The sequence below is a fragment of the Leptidea sinapis genome, chromosome 12, assembly GCF_905404315.1.
Source record: "Leptidea sinapis chromosome 12, ilLepSina1.1, whole genome shotgun sequence".
Lineage (NCBI taxonomy): Eukaryota > Metazoa > Arthropoda > Insecta > Lepidoptera > Pieridae > Leptidea > Leptidea sinapis.
Genome location: NC_066276.1, coordinates 242454 through 266115, shown reverse-complemented (window position 1 = coordinate 266115; position 23662 = coordinate 242454). Strand labels below are relative to the sequence as shown.

The following is a 23662-nucleotide window of genomic DNA, read 5'->3' as shown; positions in this document are numbered from 1 at the left end:
CTATATTTTTCAATCTACCCACGCCCCATCTGCGCCATCTCAATGCCCCCTAATTTTCTCTCGGTCATCTACTGCCCCCCCGAAAGTCTCAAACGCCCACAAGGGGGCGTTATCGCCACGTTGAGAACCTATCACAGAGTGACAGGCGCAGTGTCATTTTATCGGTGTCATATTATTATAATATATTATAGCTAAGGTGTACTTTGCATACAATATGTATATCGGTAGTAATGTTAAAATATTAAATTTTGATGCGTCAAATGAATATAATTGACTTTTGAATTTTTGAATTGGACCAGTGGGAGGCTCCTTTGCTCAGGATGCCAGCTAGATTATGGGTACCACAACGGCGCCTATATCTGCCGTGAAGCAGTAATGTGTAAACATTACAATGTTTCGGTCTGAAGGGCGCCGTAGCTAGTGAAATTACTAGACAAACGAGATATAACATCTTACGTCTCAAGGTGACGAGCGCAATTGTAGTGCCGCTCAGTGTTTTTGGGTGTTTCAAGAATCTAGAGCGGCACTGCATTGTAATGGGCAGGGCGTATCAATTAGCATCAGCTGAATGTGCTGCTCGTCTCGTCCCTTATTGTCATCAAATAAAAAATAAAAATAGAGCAAACGGGAATAGGAACATAGAATTAAATCACTAACACTTTATTTTGCACACACTTTTTATTTTATTATCTCTATTGACAAATTCAAAAAGTAATGAAGCTGGACAAATAATTAAGAACGATTTATCAAACTGCTCGAGAATTGTTTTATATAAAACTTGAATTGAATAAATCACATTAATTTGAAGTGCATGAAGAAAAATAAACAATTTATTTATTGCATTTAAACTAAGATTAATAGCTAGTAGAATGTCCATGGCTTTTAATTACTGCTTTATAACAGCGAGGTATTGACTCTATTAATTTTTTGACATATTCTTCTAGAAAAACGTCGAATGGCTCTTAAAAGTTGCTATGATTTATTTTTCTTCCACATCCGCCAAATATATCGGGTTCATAGTTAGGCTGTTATCTGGCCAATCTAAGAATGAAACTGTGTGTGTAAGAAATTTCTTAACAATGCGTACAATAAGGTTTGGGTAATTGCCGTGCTGGAATGTCCAAATAACTGGAAGGACGTCTTTAGCAAGGTAACATTATTTCGCGGTTTCAACATGGACACCTTCCTTGCTATCCTTCCGTCCAACTTTTCATCTACCAAACGCCTTTGACTAGTGCGTACCGAGATTGCTGAAGGTTTTTATCAAATATTCTTTTTTCAGCTCATTGGGCACTTTGGAACGATTTTGTTTGATATTTGTTCAACGAACGATATTACAATCATCTCGACGATATAATTTTCTCTCTTTAGGTACACGCGGAACATTTGAAGTTGTTTGATACGTGGCAAAATGCTTCACAGCGTGCTAAAAGTCATCGTTGTTTAGTATTGCAAGATGGTCGGCTATATTTTGATACGAGCAAAACCATCTCGTGATATTTTATAATTACATTCCTTATAGATTTATAGAAACTTGAATTTTTTCCCATTGCTTTCATTTGAAGCAATCACCGTCAATACTTTTACAGCACTAAATGTCGGGAAATAAAAGGAAAAGTGACCTACAAGTAGAGAGCCAATAAATGTTCAGTTTTATATTTTGAATAAAATAATAAACTGTATAGCTTACGTAATTATTTGACCAGCCAGTAAGTAATGTACCAAGTTCATATTTAACGTATAAAGTTTATTTACTTATTTATTTGTCAAGTATATTTATCAACGCATGTACCGACAGTATGTAAATTTATGCAATACAGAGAGGAATACATAAAAATACAATTAGTTATACTTGTGACTTTGCAAAAAATCTTCCTTGTAGATAAGCGTTCTAAATTTAAGAAGGATCAATGTGAAACGAAGCTCTTAATTTAAATAATTTTGCCACACACACTTAAGATACGTATAAAATTAAATGATAAATATAGGAAATAGTTTCTTAAATTTTTCATGGTTTAATTTTTGCTCATTGTATGATTTTTTATCCATTCCCTAATTTGAACATTCAATAAGCTGGTAAAAACTGCAGGAGATTGATCTGAATCGCAATTGCGAAGAAAAGACGTCAATCCGATGACTTTCATGGTAGCAGTGACAAAGATGGGGCCGCCAGAATCACCCTGTATAGAAATAAAAATATAACTAAATATCTAACGGAAAAATAAATATTAAATAAATAAATTTTCAAAAATCCTAAATCTCCAGATAAGATTATCGTATAAGATTCAACAGTTCTAAGTATATTTGACTTATTGTGACATTTGACTTGGCTGGTTTAACAATAAATTGCTCTTATTTTATTATATTTTATGCCCTGTTTCACAATGTACAAGTAGAGTAACGAATAGGCAACTTGCAACAAAGATATCATGTGCATCTTACAATGTATCAATAGTGTTATCTAGCAGATAAGCGCCATTTAAGTTATAGGATGGATCTTGAAGCAATTATCAAAGTTATCTGCCGGGTATTGGATAGCCTGACAGAGTGACAAGCTGTTGACAAAATAATGTCAATTTATATAATCCCAACACACCCTCGAGGTGAAAGCATTTTTAGAATTGCATCAAGTTGACATACTTCTAATAGCAGAGACTGACTTCATTAACAAGAGTTATTTTAATATACATTCTTATAAAATTTATCATACAATGCACCCTGGTGGTACTGCACATGGCGGAAGTGCCATACTGATAAAAACAATATAAGCCACCATGAGACTACAAGCTATTGCAAAAGCGAAATTCAAGCAACAAATATTGTCGTTGACGACTGGGCAGGACCATTGACAGTATCAGCAGTATACAGTCCGCCTAAACATAACATAAAGCAGGACGACTATGAGAAATTCCTAACCTCTTTGGGACCTCGATTCTTGGCTGGTGGTGTCTATAACGCTAAGCATACTTACTGGGGCTCACGTACAATAACACCGAAGGGAAGACAGTTACTCAGGGCTGTTGAAAACTTTAACATTAGTTGTATCTCATCCGGCGAACCAACCTATTGGCCCACAGACGTAAGAAAAACACCAGTTCTGATTGATTTCCTAATTGTGAAGGGTATAGCCAGCACAAACTTTGCATGTAAATCAATCACTGAACTTTCATCTGATCTCTCACCCGTTCAAATATTGCTAAAGAGAAAAATAGCGTTAACTGTAAACCCATGCCAGCTGCATAATACAAAAACAGATTGGAGTTGCTTTCGAGAGACAGTAGCAGCATCTTTAAACTTGAAATTACCTCTTAATACTGATCAAGATATAGAAGAAGCTGTTGAGTACTTTAACAATTGCATCCAACAATCTGCTTAGCTTGCTACACCTGAAACCACTAATACACTATGTATTGCACAGAGATATCCTATCAATATCAGGAAACTGATTGCCCAGAAACGAAAAGCACGTAAACTGTGGCAGAACCCCCCCCCATACGCAAAGCAGATAAAAGTTGGGCAACTAAAGACTCCGATAAAGCACAGGTATTCGCTGATTATCTAAATAATGTATTTCAACCCAACCCTGATCACGGATCTACTCAGACTGTATCAGTATCTAAATTTCTAAAAGAAACACATCAGTTAGATCCCCCAATAAATGCTTTTCGAAACAGGAAGTAAAACAAGCAATCAGAAAGCTAGATCAAAATAAGGCACCTGGATATGATCTGATAACTGCGAGAGCCATGAGGGAATTGCCAGACGAAGGTGTACTATTCTTGATGTACGTTTACAATAATCTATACTGAGAAGATCAGCGATGCCGAGACAATGGAAAGTAGCCCAAATAATTGCAATAATTGCAAGTCACAGAAAACGAATACAATGACAACATAATATATGTATACTTTAAGTCAATTTAAATTGCAAAAAAGCGTAGTTAACTAGTACATAGTAATGCCTTTAATTAGTTTAAGCATTTGTAAAAACGTAAAAAAAAAATACTATTTAATACCTATTTGTGGAGGCTTTTAATTGGCCTATATATAAACATGTAGATATATGTTTTTGTATTAACGGCTGTTAGCCACGCTATGAAAATAAAAATAAAATAAAATAAAAATAATGGTCCTCAAACCTGGTAAATCTCCAGAAGATGTTAAATCCTACAGACCTATCAGCTTATTGCCAATATTGTCAAAAGTAATGGAAATTCTATTCCTAAGTAGACTAATGCGAATCATCAAAGAAAGAAATATAATTCCTGTTCATCAGTTTGGCTTTAGACAAAAACATAGTACAATAGAACAAATCCACAGGCTTGTTAACCATATTAATATCGCCTTTGAACGCAATCAAATCCTGTACAGCTGCATTTTTGGATATATCTCAGGCCTTTGACCGAGTGTGGCATGAAGGACTCCTATACAAAATTAAAACATCTATTTCAATAAAATTCTATCAGTTCATAAGATCGTACTTTAAAAACAGACACTTCTTCGTGAAGCAAGGTGAAGATGTTACGCCATTATACGAAATACATGCAGGTGTACCACAGGGCAGTGAAATGAGTGTCTATACTCCGGACTTTCCTACTTCTGAGGCAACTACAACGGGCACCTTTGCCGACGATACCGCAGTACTGTCATCGCATGAGTTTCCGGAAAAAGCCACCCAAATGCTCCAAAATAGTCTTGATATGATCGCAAATTGGCTCAAGGATTGGCGTATAAAGGCAAACGAATCAAAATCTGTCCAAGTAACTTTCACTACTCGGCATAACACCAGTCACATTAAATGGAGTTCAGATCCCACAAGCCGATGAGGCAAAATACTTAGGAATGTACCTTGACAAGAGAATCATAAGCATATCTTCACCAAACGACTGGCAATGGGACAACAGGTTCGGAAAATGTACTGGATGTTAAACAAAAAGTCACAGTTATCACTTGCGAATAAGCTGCTTCTCTATAAATGCATCATCAAACCCGGTATATGGTCTTATGGATTGCAGCTGTGGGGCACGGCGGCAAACTCAAACATTGAGATCCTGCAAAGGTTTCAGTCAAAGACGCTAAGAATGAAAGTTAACGCACCATGGTATAACACAAACCACAGATTTCATCATGACCTTAACATGAAAACAGTTAAGCACGAAATAACGGACAAAATGAAAGCTTATATTACAAGAATTTCGCACCATCCAAATGTACTTGCAAGGCACCTCCTGAGTGTTACCATAACAAGAAGGTTAAAAAGGAAAAACCCACAGGATCTTCTACTGTAGATTGATTTTAATGAAGCGAACTTGTCAATGGACGAGTATCGCACAAGCCCGGTATATATAAATTCACGACCTATTGATGAATGTCGTCCTAGACAGATTGCAATATATTATTTATATATAAAAAAAAAATATATAATAGTAGGGGAGCCCTAGAGTCTAAATAGGGAATTACTCGAGTGTCGTGATCACCTATTGAATTGTGAAGGATTTGTGTAGATGCTATAAAGATAAAAGTTTATCTGATCTATGTACACACGATATATGCACCTCACGTGTTTCTGATAACAGAAAAATATTAATCTGCCGTTTTGCATGGTGGGGGTGGTCATCCAAAGAAAATAGGAAAAAAACTTTTACAGTGCGTATATCTGCGAGGAGATTTTAAGTGAACGCACTTGTAGCTCCTATTCAAAAGACTAACGATAAGGATGTGACCAAAAGCTATGACAGATTTTTGAAAATATAAAAAAAATCGTGACTTTGAAATACTCAAGCTCATTATAACCTGTATAATTATGAGTTTATCTGAATGACCTTGTCATCCTGACCTATGATTTAACATTTATGTGGAGGAATTCCCTCAATCTAACGGTTTGAAAGTTTTTGGTTAGAACCTTTGTGACTTTCCCATTTCATTATTTCACGCTCAAATTATCACTCTTCTACACATAATTAATTTACCTTCAAGTACTTACGTATTGTGGGAGTACTTCACAAGTTGCAAGTTTGCCCCACTTATGTTATTCTGACGCGCTCCCAAACTCCCCGCCTCCTCTACTATTTAATGTTTGATACATTAGCCACGTGAGCAAACAGGAAGGTAAGGAAGGTGTACGCGCTTTTTTTGAAGGATATGTCGTATCGTCCCGGAAACACTGCACAAAGAAGTTCATTCCACAGCTTTGTTGTACGTTGAAGGAAGTTCCTTTAAAATAGCTCTGTGGAGTACCGCCAAACATCCAGATGATGGGTGTGGATGGGATGATATCCTAATTTGTGGCGTATCGTGCGAAGGTGAAATTCGGCGGCAGGAATCAGGTGAAACAGCTCTTCGGAAGACTCCTCTTGATAAATGCGTAGAAGACACACAATGAAACAACGTCTCTACGCATCGCCAACGGCTGGACCGTTCACAGAGCACTGGGTCCCCGACAATTCAAGCTGCTCTGAGTTACAAGCGGTCAAATGGATCGAGCTGATACTCACCGACCATGACGAAAGCCGTAATCTCGGTCGTTGATCAACTGGTGACCTTCTAGGTATACCATGAGTTGGCGGTTAATTATGCTCTCCATGATTTTGGAGAGCAGGGAGGTTATAATAATAGGACTGTAGTTAGCCTGACCTGAACTGTCTCCTTTTTTTGGATAGGATGGACAAGGGCTGACTTCCATGAGTCAGAAACTACGCCATTTGAATATGAGTGCCGGAATAAACGCGTTAGCTTAGGCGTCACACGTTCTAAGCACGATTGAAGAAATGCTATCCGGCCCGCTCCAATTTCTGACGTCCAATGAAAAAAGAGCTCGCCGAACAATTTTCTGTCTGAACTGTACTTCAGGCATAGAGCTCTGACACCGCGGGATGGTCGGCGGTGTTTTTACTATGTCGTCAAGAGTCGAGTTGGAGGCAAATAGAGCGCACCGAAGATCGGCTTTCTCTTTTGCCGTATGGACCAGGGTGTCATTCTTCATGTGCACTGGCGGCAGGGACGGCTGGTTGAAGTTACCAAGAGCAGCTTTCGATAACGACCAGAACTTGCGTGTTCCAATCGAATAACTGGAAAGCTGCTCACTGATTTTGTCACCGTGATTCGATTTCGCACGGGCGATTTGCCGTTTTAAATATCTGGAGGCACGGTTATATTTCCTCTTTAGAACTTTACGGTTTGTATCCTTTGGGCCCAGCGCCCAAGTTCGATACGCCTTTTTTTTTTTTGCAGTCAGTTGCTGCTTTAACTGACGCATCGGGCTGATCTGCCACAGATCGGTACTACAGAGCGTGGTATAAATATATCCATGACCTGGGATCATCTGAAGAGAAACAAACTTTGCCAAAACCAACGGTAAGATACAAAAATGGAACGCATCCTATCCCAATCTGCTGACTTGTAGTGTCAAACGTGGCGGTTTGCTGGTGGTCTACGACGTGGGCGTCGGATAGGTACTACACTCCTGACCAGGCAATAGTCGGACGTCGCGAGAGCAAGTCGTAAGCTCAATCCATTTGGTTTTTCATTCCGAATTTTTTATGAGTAAAATGCAGTACGATAGTGAAAAACCCTTTTTATTCATCGACAATTACAAATAAAAACCAATTTTATGAAATCCCAACTCATGGAAATTTCTTTTTTGGTTTCTTAGAATATTCATTAAATTTGTACCACAATTTTCGTTTCTTTTCTGGCAGAAATTGGATATCCAATATAGTTTTGTGTAGATGATGCCACAACCTGAGAGTTGAACAAAGCATACAAGATTTTATGACGTTACGTCACGTTAGCTCATTTGGTTAGAGCATAGAGATACATAACAAACAAACGGTGTCAGGCTCCACCTACAGAAATCGTTTTTTTTTTAATTATTTCATTAATAAGCAAATAAGTCATCTAGTATATAAATATAATAGTGAAGTGGTGCGAATCACAATCTGTGTTATTCGGAACTTTTATGTAGCAATTCATTTATCTTGCCTATGAAAATTTGCGACTTTACTTGTACATTTTGAAACAGCCTCATGGGCCACGGTATGGTGATTAATTTATTATTTATTCCAGAAAAAAAAATACTCGACTGTATCAACACAATATGTGAGCTATTCGCAATAATAGTTCTGTCTGTGATAGATCCTAAGTAGCTTCCCGTAATTTAATTTAAGAAAATTAGCACAAGTCATGTAAAAAAATGTTTTAATAAATACAAATGTATACTTACCCGACATACATTCGAAAATCGGTACCTATAAGATGGAAAAGGAGAAAGAGCACAAATCATTCTAGGTGTAAGATATTTTTTGTAGGATTTCAAACATTTTTCATAATTTACTGTTTCAACAAATCCTGCCTTTAAATACTCAGAGGCTGGATAGCCTTCCTGAAAACAAAATTAGCTCTTAAAAAATTACTCATTGATAACTTAAGCGTTTTTAATATATTTCTGTTGGTACTGGAGCTATGTTAGGAATACACACCCAACGATCCCAAGTGATAAAATATATAGCAAATAATAAGTATTTCTTACGCTTATAGCGCCCCATCCAGACACAGTGCAGTTTGTACCATCAGCAATCTGCTCTCCTGGTTCGGGAAAGGAGGCTTTGGCTATTCTAACACCATCAAATATTAACTTTTCTAATAATTTTATGAGTGCTACATCAAAATCAAAATTAGTATTCTTTCCAGGATTGTTATATTTTTCATGCACGATCATGGTTCCATTCCTGTATGGATATTCCTGTAATAATATATTATATCAATCTATTGAATACTCTCTCGGATGAGATTGAAAGCAAAAACAATATTATGTTTCTAATGAATTATATTTATTATAAACCTTCTTTGTAGTTTTATAAATATAAATAGATCTAATTTCTGTTAAGCTTTGAAAAATATTTATAAAATTTTTACTTACTTCTTCCGAATCACCCCAATTGTTAAATCCCACTCTTACTTGAGCTATGTTGGAACTAAAACATAAGAAAATCAATAAATTTCATTAAAGGTAAAATACATATACTATATTTGTATAACAAGAAGAGAAACAGAAACATTACAAAAGCCACAAAGACTAGACTAATGCGAATGCTTATCTTACTTAAATTTTTGTATAACGCTGAAACGTGGAAATTGCGAGAGATTGAAGATAAGAAGATAAACACAAGAATGTGGTGCTGGAGAAGGATACTTCGTGTATTATGGACCGAATGTCGTGCCAACGTTTTGATACGCAAGGAACTAAAAATCAAACAGCAATTATCTTCCATTGTGCAATCTCGTATACTCGCCATCTTTGGATAGGTATCGAGACGGGCCAGCTCGTACATAGAACCTTCTTGACAATGACGACCGCTCTGTCAAGCTTCAAGCTTGATACACTCTCCAAAAGAAAGTATGTACACATTAGACAACTTAATTTCGTGGTATTGCTAAATCAATATGACATAGGCGGGGGACAACAAGCAGAGTTAATACTGAGGTAAGTTGACTAATGCCCGTTCCCAATATACTATCTACAGATAAAGATAAATTACTACCTTCTACTGTCAATAATTAGCTGTCAATAATCTGAAGCTTTCCCAATATACCCGATAAGTCATTCTTATCGCCTTATATTGGGACGCGCGAATTGAAATTTCCATACAAACTTCTCTCGCTTGTAAGCTATTATACGTCGTCCCATTGACAGACAGCGTGTACGGATATGGTGAGTTACCGTCGACAAGTTTATTGAGACAGAAAAGTCAACGATAGTTACAATTTTTATCTCAAGTAAGAGATAGACTGAATATTGGGAACGTCCGTAAGAGTCAACTCTAGTATTTTAAAATGTTAAGTTGGGGTAATGAAGGTCTAAACTCGTCAGTACACGTCGACGACGTCCGAGGTGCGGTTCTGCTGCTATGAACCCTGTGCCTAAAATACAAATATAAGATTTCTTTAGTGTTTTACATCATTTAATTCAGGTTTCTTTAAAAGTACTTAAAACTAAGACGTCATTTTGTGCTAAAAATATGATATTTAAGCTCATTTTCTTTTGAATGCGGAAGCTAAAGTATTTAGGCTTTTTTCATCTTATTTTACAAATATAAAAATTTGTATTACATAAAAAATTAACAGTTCAGAATTATTACAATAACTTTACATTAAAAAGTTTATCTCTCAGAACAATAAACTTTATTCCATTATAAACTGCAAAAATATTTCACGGCTCAAATTCCATCCCTCGGCCTTGCGGTGTTTCGAAAGATATTGTAATGCCGAGCCAAAAAATCACGAGAGATATTGTGATGTATTAATCAACACTTTAAAAAATAATGTATTATGGGAACATCATATCAACATTATTAAAATTCATCTATATTTCTACATATTAAATTTAAATTTTACAAGAAGCATAGTTCTAGATGTCACGATCAACCAGCAACCACAGGAGCTAGCATAACGCGAGGACGAGCCATCATTACCTCTCTCGAACATTATTTAGGAAAAGAACGCATAACGAACAAGTGAGCATAACGAAGCCTTCCACAAGAACTCAACCAAATAACATGAAAAAATTGTTGTGTACCTACATAGTATAATCGAAGGTACACTAAATACTTATACTTACAAATATCATCGCAATAATGATTTGAATAAGCCTACGTACTCATAGCAGATGTAAACGTAAGTTTGTTTTGAACTGGCAAGTGCTTAGTCGCGAATACCGCGATAGATTGCTTGGTTTGGTTGGCACAAAGCACGCGCGATAAGAGATTGACACATTCAGTGGTAGAGGGTCCAGTCTAGGCATCGCCATGATCACCAAGACAATGGACGCCGTAAAGTGGCTGGAGTAAAGTGTGTGGAATCCACAGAAAACAATCGGGAGGGGTAGTGGAGAGATGGCGCGCTTAGCGTGCGACGGATTGGGCGATTAATTTTCCCTCTTTTTTACAGATACGTATGGTACTGAAGCTACCTACGACTCGCATACTAGTATGACCCCGACATAAAGCTAGTTTGAACTCACTAAGATTTCATGTCGGTTACAAGGCTCACAGGTTTTTCAGTGGCTTTTTGATGACTTCTGCAAAAATATTATTATTTCATTTAATTATAGTTTCCCATCCTCGACCATAAGTCTGGCCGGGGATCATGCCACTCAGATGAAAACTTGTAGTGCAATACTAGGTGAGACTAATTCGGCGACAGTTATGACTGAATTGAGAACTAAATCGGATAATTAAAATAAAATCACATACTCTACAAGACAATGTGCGGCAGTCAAAACAATTTTTTCACTATATATGACCCCTCCACAAGTATTCGTATCTGTTAACACAAAAGCTTGAAAGGGAACATCTTCAATGCTGATGTAACGCCCACCCACGATTTTATTATTTGTGGTTTTATCACCTGGATAGCCGAATACATCTGAAATAAATAAAATTTGTACATTTCGGTATATACAAAAAAAATGATTAGCTTAAATTCGGGAAGAAACTTTTAGTTACCTTGAAGGAAAACAACTTGGTATAGTAACACAGGTAATAAGAATTGTCTCCCCCTCATAGTTTGAAATATATGACGCTGTATGCTCTTCAAGTGATCTAAGTAAGGAATGACATATCAAATATACCCCAGCTCTATTTATACCATATATTAACTTTAATTAAAGCTGTGTCTTGCATAATTTAAGAAAGTAATTTCCCTAATACTAATTACTTTTAGAATTAAATATACATTTTGGTATTCTTAAAATATGTACATTACTTTAGTAACCAACAACAAAACTTAATTAAACTCTTTCGTTATCACAAATAAGTGACGTACTTACTAATGCCAACATTTCTTCATTGTTGCAAGAGTCAATAAATTACTTAGAATAATAGAAAATAGATTAGAATTTATTTTCAACTTGCTTAAATACAGAAACAATATTCGTATTATGTGTATGAGTTTGTGTGGGTCAACACAACTCTCATATGAATACAACAGTGAGCTATTCAATATCTATCTACGTAGGGTAGACTAGTCCACTCTACTGAGTTGTCTAGTTTGGTAAGCAATAAAGTTAAATAAACAATTTGTTATGTTTTTAAGGTGATAACCCTAACTTCTAGGACGATAAGCTAAACACATATCTTATCTGGAGTTATCTGGAGAATAGAAGTCAGTTTATATTTCAGAGAACTTGTCTTCCACTGGTAAAGATTTATATGCCGCAGTAAGTATTTTCTGCCAAGAATAAACAGTACCATTTCGTCTGGTCGTGTAACGGTAATATTCTTACGAAAAGCAATATCAAGCGACGTTATATAAGTGAGATCAAAGGAAAATTTGGCCACCTTATCATAAAATTCTCTAATCTTGTTTGCATCTCTGTATATTTGTATATCTTTTTATTGTGAAATAGTCTTTATATCTTAAAAAGCATCAAAGATTGTAACTGTTATTGATGGTTGAAGCTTTAAAAATTTAGTATCAAAATGTTAGAGGAATATGAACAAATCTAATGTCATATATCTTAGTACTGAATTCAAACTTTGATATAATTGTAGTTACATAAACATGGATTAAAAGCAGAGTATTGAATAATGACTTAATTATTGATAGATATAATGTCTTTCGTCGATATCATGAACCTAGCGAGTCGAGCAAATTGGATGGAGGTGGAGTTTTAATTGCTTTTTCTAGAAAATATAAATTCTAAAAGGCAGATTTGTGGAAATCTAGCTATGAAGACCTCTGGGTTAATATGATACTAAACTCAAACGGCCTTACAAATAAAAATGTTTTATAACAACTCTATTCCACCGTTATACAGAGTGGTTATGGTTATACTTGGTGTAATATGAAAATAGAATAGGAAAGTTGTTAACAAATAAACCAAATATTGCTTTCTCTCTTCTGTTAAGTCAAAATACGGTGAAAATCATGTCAAAATGGACGGTTCGGCAACAGCGCAACCAAAGAGAAGACACAAAATTGTATCTTTGCTGCTCTGTGTATATATGTATGTTTGACGTAACGTTTTGACGTGTTTTATAACAACTCTATTCCACCGTTATACTGAGTATGGTTATACTTGGTGTAATATGAAAATAGAATAGGAAAGTTGTTAAAAAATAAACCAAATATTCTTTTCTCTCTTCTGTTAAGTCAAAATACGGTGAAAATCATGTCAAAATGCACGGTTCGGCAACAGCGCAACCAAAGAGAAGACACAAAATTGTATCTTTGCTGCTCTATGTATATATGTAAGTTTGATGTATTGATACTTCACTTTTCGAATTTGTTGTTTATGACAGGGCCCACACCAAAGTAATACACTACACGCAAGCAATGTTTTTATATATTTATATATATAAATTTTGCTTTTATGCAAAACAGTGCTTATGTGTACTCCACCCATTCGAAATCATCGTCAGACTATATAGATACAATTTCTAGTTTTGATTACCTACAGATACCACAAGGGTATCTACATTGGCCAATATATTGGTAGAACAATCTGCTTTTATTGAGCAGAGTAAATGTATTTTAAGCTAGATAAGGAGACAACAGAGGCTTTCTCTTGCTTGAAAAGTAATTTTAAGGAAGGTTTACTTACAGATAAAGTGAATCAAACCACTAAAAATACACCACATGTTATCAACCTCGTTCACCAAAATATCAGGTGTATAAAAGGAAAAAAACTTGAAAGAAGAAGAATTGTATTTAAATAACTTTAAAATTGATATATTATGTTTCACAGAACACTGGCTTAAAAGTTTTGGATGTATTTTTAATTTCAACAATTACCAGGTTGGTAGCTTGTTCACGAGAACCGCTGCAATTCATTGAGGGTCATTAATTTTACTGAAGAAGAAGTTAAAGTAAAAGAATTGAAATAATATTGTATGCCTGTCTTTTGAGCGGATATTTTTTGAGAAAGTTATGGATGAAGTTTTTTTTCAAAACCACAAAATCAAATAAAAAACTGCTTGTTTGTGGAGACTTTAATATAAATATTTTAGAAAATAGTACTTTAAGTATTAAATTATTAAATCTATTTAAATCATACAACTTATCCAATATGTTCCATGAACACCCATAAGAATAACTTCTACTAGTGCCACATGTATTGATAATATTTTTACAAATGTGAGGGCTACTAGTAAAAACATAATTAGTATATTAGATTCGGACCACTGTGGTCAGTTAATTCAGTTTGAATCTTTAAACCCCAATATAACTAAACACAAAATAACTTTTGTGCCAGTTACATCAGACCGCATACAAAGAGTGAGGGCCATCCTTGTTAGAGACCTCCCATTTTTACATAATACATTAAAACCAAATGAAATCTATAGCTTATTCTTTAATAAGTTTTAATATAATAAATAATCCAGGAATGGGAAATTGGCGTTAACTGCATCACTCTGCCTTCCCAGTGGGTACAGAAATTCAAATATAAAACGAGCTGGCCGACGAACTAGCTGAGAATGGCACTTCCTTGCCATATTTCTTGAGCTTATTGGACCTGAACCATTGTCCAATGGTATTGTGGGAACCCTAAATTGCATACGCTTGAATGAGCAGGAAATTCGCGAAAAAGCTAGTGATTTGCTCGTTACCAAAGGCAAGCTAAACTGCACGAACTTTGCAAAATTCTTTAAACAATCCTATGAAGGGCCTGAAAAAATCCTACTAGATTGTTTGGCCATCGCAAACGTGAAAGCGGGGTGCCTTATAGCTCTCGCATTCCATGCAGAACCCCCTTCCCCACCGGAACCCACCATACCAAATGCGTGTAGATGTGAGTGTTTTGTTAAACGGAGAGGTAGTGAAGCCGTTTGGTATCCTACTAATATTATAGTTATAATTGCAGTTGCGAAGGTTTGTAAGAAAGTCTGGATATATGCTTCTTGCTCATTAACTCAAAACCTAACACATAGGCTATAATTTAGAAAGCTATAGTGTGAATTAGCCAAAATAATACGATACGTGTCAGTAAGTAGGAATAAATCTGCAGTCTGCGAAGTTGTATGTATAATATAATTGGTTATCACACTAATATTTTAATGGTGAAAGTTTATGAGTGTGTGTGTATGTTTGTTTCTTCTTCATGCGCAAATGGCTGGACCAACTTTGATACAATTTGGTATGCAGGAAGCTGACACCCTGGATTAACACGAAAGTTTTGTACATGTATAAACATTATTTATATATAAAAATAAATAAAATAAGAAAGAGTTTTCTTGATGAACGCTGCGAAAACAGGTATAGATAGAACAATAAAATGTTGTAAGGAATTATAGAACTTTTGAATACCTAATAAAAATCTGCGATACACTATATCTACATACCTATTACGGCTTAGCCACAGAAACTGCTTTTATGTTTTAAAATTTAATAAATCTCTATGGTGTTTTAGGTAGTTTTATTGACAATATAACACTACTTTTCACTGAATTTAATTACTTCACCATAAAGAACACTTAATGCAGATAATATTTGTGCCTTAAATCAGTATAAACTGTGAATTACTTTAGGATAAATCATACATAGGCAATGTACGAAAATGGCGTGAAACGGGCTGCTGATTAGTCGACGTACTCGGTAAAGTCTAACTCTCTTATTCATAATAGTCTGCTAACTTAAAGCATTGCTAATTCTCACTCTGTCTTCTTCTATTGACCTAAGTCAGAATGAGAAAAAACACTCCTTAGCGGCTGTTTAAAGTTAGCGGACCATTATGAATAAGGGGGTAAGTGTTTTTAAATACAGTAGAACTCCTGTAAATTCAAGCGTTTAAATTCGACCTCCCCTAATTCGAATTCTCGGAATTCTCAGACCCATCGCCTTAAATTTATAGGAGTTGTACCGTAGATGGTGCTGTGCAGATAACATCATTTTCAAATCGCGGTGTTAGGTTTCTTCGCTGATTGATGACTCTTGACTTATACAGTTAGGTCTAATATTTGTATAAGAATGGAGAAACCAGTTGATTGAAGAGTAGGGGTAAGAGCTCTAAAAAACCACCCTTTCGTACTGTGGTTACAACTCAGAATAAAGATTTGGAGTTCATCTTTAACTCCTACTAAAAAAAACGAATGATTCGAAGTGTACAATTGAGGCAGAGCTCTTTTACCAGAGAACTACGTAAAACAGTATCCATGTAATCTGCTATAAGTTCACCTCACCTTCACTACAAGTACCTTGCTGTAGAACTACATTATTTCAGGGAAACTGTTTGTGTCTGGGCATAAAAATCTATAATCACATCCCAAAAATAATAAGAGAGGTATCGTCAAATAGGAATTTCTGATCTAAATTAAAAATATACCTTAGTAAAAACTGCTTATATTCATTATACGAATATTTTCAACTTTTTTAGTTGACTTGACTATATACTATATAATACTGCTACTAATCTTTTGTTAAATTTATATTATTGTAACCAATGATTTAGAAATGTATTTTATAAAATTTGCACGTCATAAATGTGGCAAACATGTACTTAATAATATTTATGTAACATCAATCTAACATGTTTATGCAAATAAAAACTTTGACTTTGACTTTGACTCGATAAACAAAACGTATGGATAAAACTGATAATTCAGCAAGTAATTCCTAAGTTTTGTTATAATTATTTTTTTCTTTCTTTGTTTAATATTTTTATCAAAGAGCGATGGTAGTGTAATTATTTTTATTGTAAGTTCTTTAGTCTATAGCTTTTTAGATAGCTTAATAATTTTGGTGCAATTATGACTAGCAAATACAAATTCAATCTTTCACAGCGCTCCTTAAGAGCTAGAGAGCTATGAAAATTGATAGACAACAAGAATCTAATGCATGCTGAACAGCCAGACCTGAGCAAGCAGCACGTCAAGCAGAAGCCAGAGCTTGAGAAAGTTCTGTGCAAGCTGATGCTCGACGTCAGGAAAATGCTATCCGCATAGCCACTCAGCGTGCATCAGAGACTCCTGAAGAAGCAATTTCTGGGCGTCAAGAAAACGCAGAGTGTATCTATGGCCTCTCGACGTATCAGTGAAACATCTAAAGAAGCAGCTTCTCGACGAAACGAGCATGCCAGGTCTAATAGCTAAGCGTGCATTTGAAACAGCAGATGAAGCAAATGCTGGCCGGCTCGCAAGTGCTCAGCGTCAAACAGAGCGCCGGCAAATAGCAAACAAAAGGGTTTTATCCTTTACACATAAAAATACAAAAAAAAAATACTGAATCGCAAATAACTTGGGCATTCGATGTACCAAAAGACACACTCTTACTTCATTTCTTTAGCAGCATGGCGTTCAATCCATCAGTCAATTATTTATTTTTTGAATTAAGTACGTACAGATAGATAATACATAATAAAAATGCTACTATTATTAATAATATTTAATTCTAATTTTCCATTAATGTTCACAAATGTCGATAAACATATAGGCTAGTTGCGGGCATAGTATTTTGCTGCTTCATAGCGTCCACGCAGACGACGTCGCGGGCATCAGCTAGTCTGCTGTATTTCTTGGCATTAGTCTTGATTCCAAATAACTATGGGGCCCCCAAATTGAAGGATTGGCTTATAGACTATCTGCAGCATACATTGCTTACTGTTCAATCGCGTTTATATTTTGTATTAAAAACACGCGATTTGGTATTTTAGACTCAGTTTTTACGCTTACTCACGCTTACCTCGCTAGAAACTGCAATCAAGGTACCTCCTCCTCTTTCAACACCAACTTTAATATAATCACAGTCACTGCAGTAGACCGTGTACTGAGAGCCAAATAATTTTGCGTCATTTATTCCCGGGTGCAACTTTGTTGTAAACATGTCATGTGTTATTTACATAGTAAGTAACAATTTTATTGAGATAAATAAAAGTGATTTCGTTTATTACGAGTATATATATACATATATATAAATGAATTGCTATTCGTTATTCTCGCTAAAACTCAAGAACGGCTGGACGGAATTGGTTAATTTTGGTCATGAATTATTTGTGGAAGTCCAGAGAAGGTTTAAAAGTTGAATAAATATAAAAATGCTCGGAATTAAATGAAAACAACGATTTTGTCGTCCAGAAATCAAATTGAAAGAATAGTTTAAAATGAATAACTAATTAGAATTTTTATATCTTTCTTACTTTCTCACGAGGTAAAAAATAAACTTAATTTTAGTTACTATAGTTGATAGATTAACTACAGCTGTTAACATCTACTAAATTATTTTTATGTAGATTAATAAATCTAAAGTTTTGTCACAAATTAAATTTTGAACGCAAACAATATTGTTTGACATTTGACAACAAACTACATGTAGATTGATAAATCTTAAGTTTTGTCAAAAAATAATGATATCAATAATGCTTCAATGATTGGTTCCATCGAAAAGCAATAAATACATTTTTAAATAGTAATGTTGTGTCACTTCCTTGATTCTTGAAATTTTCAGATATAAGAAGTAAATAGCACTGAATAAAACCTTATGTAAATAATTCAAAGTAAAAAGAGTTATATGTATTTTGACATCTTAAAACTAAAAAGTTACTTATTTGTATTTTTAAGCCATACAGCCAATAGGAGCTTGTCCCTGATTGGCTGTTCGCGCTAGGATTTGTTTCGGTTGGTGCAGCATGTCTAACGATACTTAAGATCAGTCACATTTGGCTGGTTGCTGCTGCAACCAACGGCAACAAGCGTGACCGAACGGTCACGTAAGAGTTAAGTACCAAACTGATATTTATACTAATATTTTCTGTTCAGATATTATTATAAGGGATAATAATATCAGAACAAGTATCTATTAATTAATAATTTTTAATAAGGACTTCATAATCTGATAGCGTCACCCCTTGTGAATAATGAGTGAGAAAATGTTTTAACATAAGTACAATTTATTAAAGATTCCTCGACTTGTTAGATGTATATTGTACATAGATTATACTTTAAAAGATGGGTTAAGAGTTTCTTATCAGTTCTTCTACCCATGTAAAAGCCTTTTACAAACAGATGTAGCTTCGTGACGCAATAAATATATTTCTAAAATTATGGTGGTTTACTTGAACATCAATGTTATATCATTAGTTCATTTTCGTATTTGCATTACTTGTAATTTCTATTATTATACTATTCTTATGCTCTATTTCTGGTTACTAGTCTAACACGTGAAAATGTTTTGGGTAACATTGTTTCTTCCAGTATATTTTTTTATTGAAGTCTATCTATATTTCTTTCTACCAGCTTAGCAGGTCCAACACTATGTCTATGAACATACCCTGTTTATTTTTGATTCCTCAAAAAAGAATATTTTTCCACTGTCTAACCGTCCAGTTTTCATACCTTCTGGCAAATGCAAGCTGGGCTTAACTATGTCGCCGTTTTGACATGGACACCTTCCTTGCTATCCTACCGTGCAACCTTTATTCTACCAAACGCCTTTGAATAGTGCGTACCGAGATTGCTGAAGGATAGTTTTCATCAAATATTCTTTGATGTCTTTATAAACTTTGGAACGATTTTGTTTGATGTTTGCTGTTGTTTAACGAACTTTTTGCGATAATCTCGACGAAATAATTTTCTCACTTTAGGTACACGCGGAACATTTGAAGTTGTTTGATACGTGGCAAAATGCTTCACAGCGTGCTAAAAGTCATCGTTTTTAAGTATTGCAAGATGGTCGGCTATATTTTGATACGAGCAAAACCTTCTCGTGATGTTTAATAAGAACATTCCTTATAGATTTATAGCAACTTGAATTTTTTCCCATTGCTTTCATTTGAAGCAATCACCGTCAAGACTTTTGCAGCACATAATGGCATAAAAATAATAGTAATAGTGACCTACAACCAGAGAGCCATTGAGTGTTGAGTTTAATAATTTTAAATAAAAGAATAAACTATACGGCGTTCTTAATTATTTGACCAGCCAGTAAGTAGTAATACTAAGTTCAGATTTAAGGTATAAACTTTATCTATATATTTTTTAGTCAATTATATTTAACAACGAATGTATCAATAGTATGTAAAAGTTATGCAATACAGAGAGAAATACAAAAAAAATACATGCAATTAGTAGTACTTGTGGTTTTGAAAAAAATCTTCCTTGTAAATATGCGTTCTTAATTAAAGAAAGTTAAACGAATCTCTATATTTAAATTATATTGTCACACACACATACTTAAGATACGAATAAAATGAAATGAAAAATAGTCAATGGAAATATTCTCTTAAATTTCTCTTGATTTAATTTTCGCTTTGTGTATGATTTTTAATCCATTCGCTAATACCAGGATCCGCTAAGTTGGTAAAAACTGCAGGCATATATTCATCGCAATCGTAAAGAAAAGACGACAATCCGCAGACTTAGGGGACCGCCGGAATCACCCTGTATAGAAATAAAAATATATTTGAATAATATACATTCAGAACAAATAATACAGACGACCTAACAGAAAAACAAATATAAAATAAAAAAAAATATACAATAAACCACAATCCGACTAGAAACCGTGTAATTTTCAAAACTCCCAAATCTCCAGATAAGATTATCGTATATGATTCAGCAGTACTAAGTATATTTGACAGTAACATTTGACTTGGCTGTCATAACAATAAATTGCTCTTAATTTATTTTATTTAATGCCCTGTTTCATGCATCAATGTACAAGTAAAGCCACAAATAAGCTACTTGCTACTCATCTATCGAATAAAGATATCATTTGCGTCTCAAAATGTATCAATAGTGTTATCTAGCAGATAAGTACCTAGGAGCTCTAGAGGCTAAATAGGGATTTACTCGAGCGTCGTGATCACTGGATTAGGAAGGATTTGTGTAGATGCTAAAAAGAAAAAAGCTGATCTGATCTATATACACACGATATATGCGCCCCATGTTTCTGATAAGAGAAAAATGACAATCTGCCGTTTTGCATGGTGGGGATGGCCATACGAAGAAAATAGGAAAAAAAACATGTGATGTCATGGGACACCGGATAGAAACAAAATTATGAAAAAAATGGGCAGTATCTACTGAATTCCACTGTTTAAAAGTTGTGCGTGCGCAACGTAATAGTCAAAGAAATTTATCTTCAATAACATCAAAAAGGTATACATAATGTACATGTTCTGCTTCTATGTCAATGCAATTTTGGAGTTATAAACCTATTTATATATGATTTAAATATTCGTTTATTGTATTTTGGTGTGGTTTGGCCTTGTTACCAATGCTCTAAACAAATAAAATAAACAATCAATGTAATTTGTCAGAAATGTGTCAAATGTCAATAATTTTTACGTGTCAATTATTTATATATAAATAATACTAATCGTACGTTCCGGACGTTTTTTCCCGGTTAGGGTACCCCTCCGCATCGTCCCATAAGAAACTTTGTTCCAAAATCTTTTACAGTGCGTATCTACGAGAAGATTTTAAGTGAACCTACTTGTAGCTCCTATTCAAAATACTGACGATTAGAATGTGACCAAAAGCTATGACAGATTTTTGAAAATACAAAAAAAAATCGTGACCTTCAAATACTCAAGCGAGTCAAATTATTATACAGGTGGTTTATCTAAATGACATTGTCATGCTGATCCATAATTTTACATTTATGTGGAGGAATTCCCTCAATATGACGGTTTGAAGTTTTTGGTTTGAAACTTTGTGACTTTCCCATTTCCTTATGTCACGCTCAAATTGTCAGATGATTGAAATGTACACTTTTCTTCACATACTTAACTTACCTTAAAGTATTTAAGTATGGTGGAAGTACTTTTCGTTTGTTCCTGTGAATAATGGGCGAATGGAGAGATATAGAGGTAATGTGTCAGATAAACTCTCAAATTTGGATTTATTGAATCATAATATTAATCCTAATGAAATGTATGATAAGTTATTTAAAATAATTTAAACAGAGTTTGCATCTATACTTACTTCAAAGACAGTCAAATCAGGTGGTCTCTTGTCATTTAATGATTGAGCAAAAGCTGGCATTCATAGGAGCAGACAAAGGCTATATGAACTATATAGCGAGAGAGATTATATTATAGTCATGATGCATCTTTTCTCGAGTATGTTAAAAAATACTCTAAATTATTTAAAAGTGTTTGTTCTATTGCAAGGTCTATGCATATCAGACAAATAGTTAAAAATGCACCAAATAAAATAAAGATGACTTGGAATGTTATAAATTGGGAATCTGAAAGATTTAAAGACCGCAACATTGAATACAATCTATCAATAAACAATACAATAATTCAATCTCAGCAGGAAGTTGCTACTGCTTTTGAGAATTTTTTTCTGAGCTTCCAGTCTCTATCACAAATACTCTTGTCTCTTACAACAGTGTTGCTGAGTCACTTTTTCTGAAAAATGTTAGTGAATGTCAACATAGTTTCAATTTTAGTTTTTTTAGCCCTGGAAAACTAATAAAAACTTTTAAATCTCTAAACATGAAAAAAACTGCCGATATATGGGGCATTTCTGTTAAAATAATAAGTTCAATAATTGATGTCATAGTACCATATCGTGCAATAGTCTTTTATAATTGTATTTATCATGGCGTGTTTCCTGACCTTCTGAAACATAGTAAAATTATACCAATATTTAAGCCGAATGCTTACTTACTTTAACTCTCATAAGTTACTTCATTTGAAATAATTTGGCTTTACTAGGGGACTTGCTTACTTTTGATGCCTGCGAGGGATCGCAGAATGCACTTGGCATCTTCTGTGATTTATATGAGGCTTTTCACTGCGTTCAACATCCAACGCTGGTCAGGAAGCTGTGTCACTATGGCATAAAAGGAATTGCGCTCGATAAAAAGATTATAGATACGATAAGACATAGATACGGCGTGACTAGTATACTTTACTTATTTTCATAGTATTTTATCCTATGGTATATAATAATACAATATTTGTCCTGCCGAAAAAGGCTATTCGCGCCATTTATAACCTAAAGAATAATTGGGAGCAAAATTCTAATAATAAAACATCTTGAATGTTGATCCTCAATATATTCTTGATAATGTAATGTATGTTAATAGGCACATAAGTGAATTTGCTAGAGACAAGGAACAGACATAAGCTTATAATGCCTACTACTCGGCTTAGTCGAGTTAGTAAGTCTTTTGTGGGGCGATGTATATGCTTTTACAACAAGATCCCAGAAAATGTTCTAAACAAAAGAATTACGTAATTCAAAAGAATTAAAAAAATGTTTGTGTGATAAAGGTTACTATAACATAAATGACTTTCTTAATGATACCACAGATTGGGAATGGAGCAACCGCCCTCAGGCTATTAAATAATAAGTTTAATTGTACAATATTACTTTGTAAACATATTTTTTGATGAAAGAAAGCCCGCTGAGTTTGTTGCGCCCATTCTTCTCAGGCCTGGGGCATTCATTTTGGAATGAGTGGTTGTTTTTTTTGACTTTCAATAAGTGATGTCACGTCCTATTTTGAATTTTAATTCACAAGGTGCAAGTTTGCCCCACGTATATTATTCTGACGCGCTCCCAAATCCCCACCTCCTCTACTATAATGTTTAGTACATGGCTTGTTTATGTTATGACTTATAGACATTAATATGAAAGGCTCATGACCATTGATAAGTTGACATTCTCATGTAATGTACAATTACAAGGAAAAAAAATTACCTTGTAATGTTAGTGGTA

At 34.6% G+C, this 23662-nt stretch overlaps 1 long non-coding RNA gene across 1 annotated transcript; it reads right to left on the bottom strand.

Moving 5' to 3' along the window:
* Nucleotides 1-659: 659 nt before the first annotated feature.
* Nucleotides 660-11627, bottom strand: LOC126967003 (uncharacterized). Its single transcript, XR_007729860.1, has 6 exons — nt 11501-11627; nt 11249-11420; nt 8917-8971; nt 8527-8739; nt 8221-8379; nt 660-2180 (listed from the first exon to the last, which is right to left on the bottom strand). It is a non-coding gene; the product is annotated as an uncharacterized LOC126967003 (long non-coding RNA).
* Nucleotides 11628-23662: the final 12035 nt, after the last annotated feature.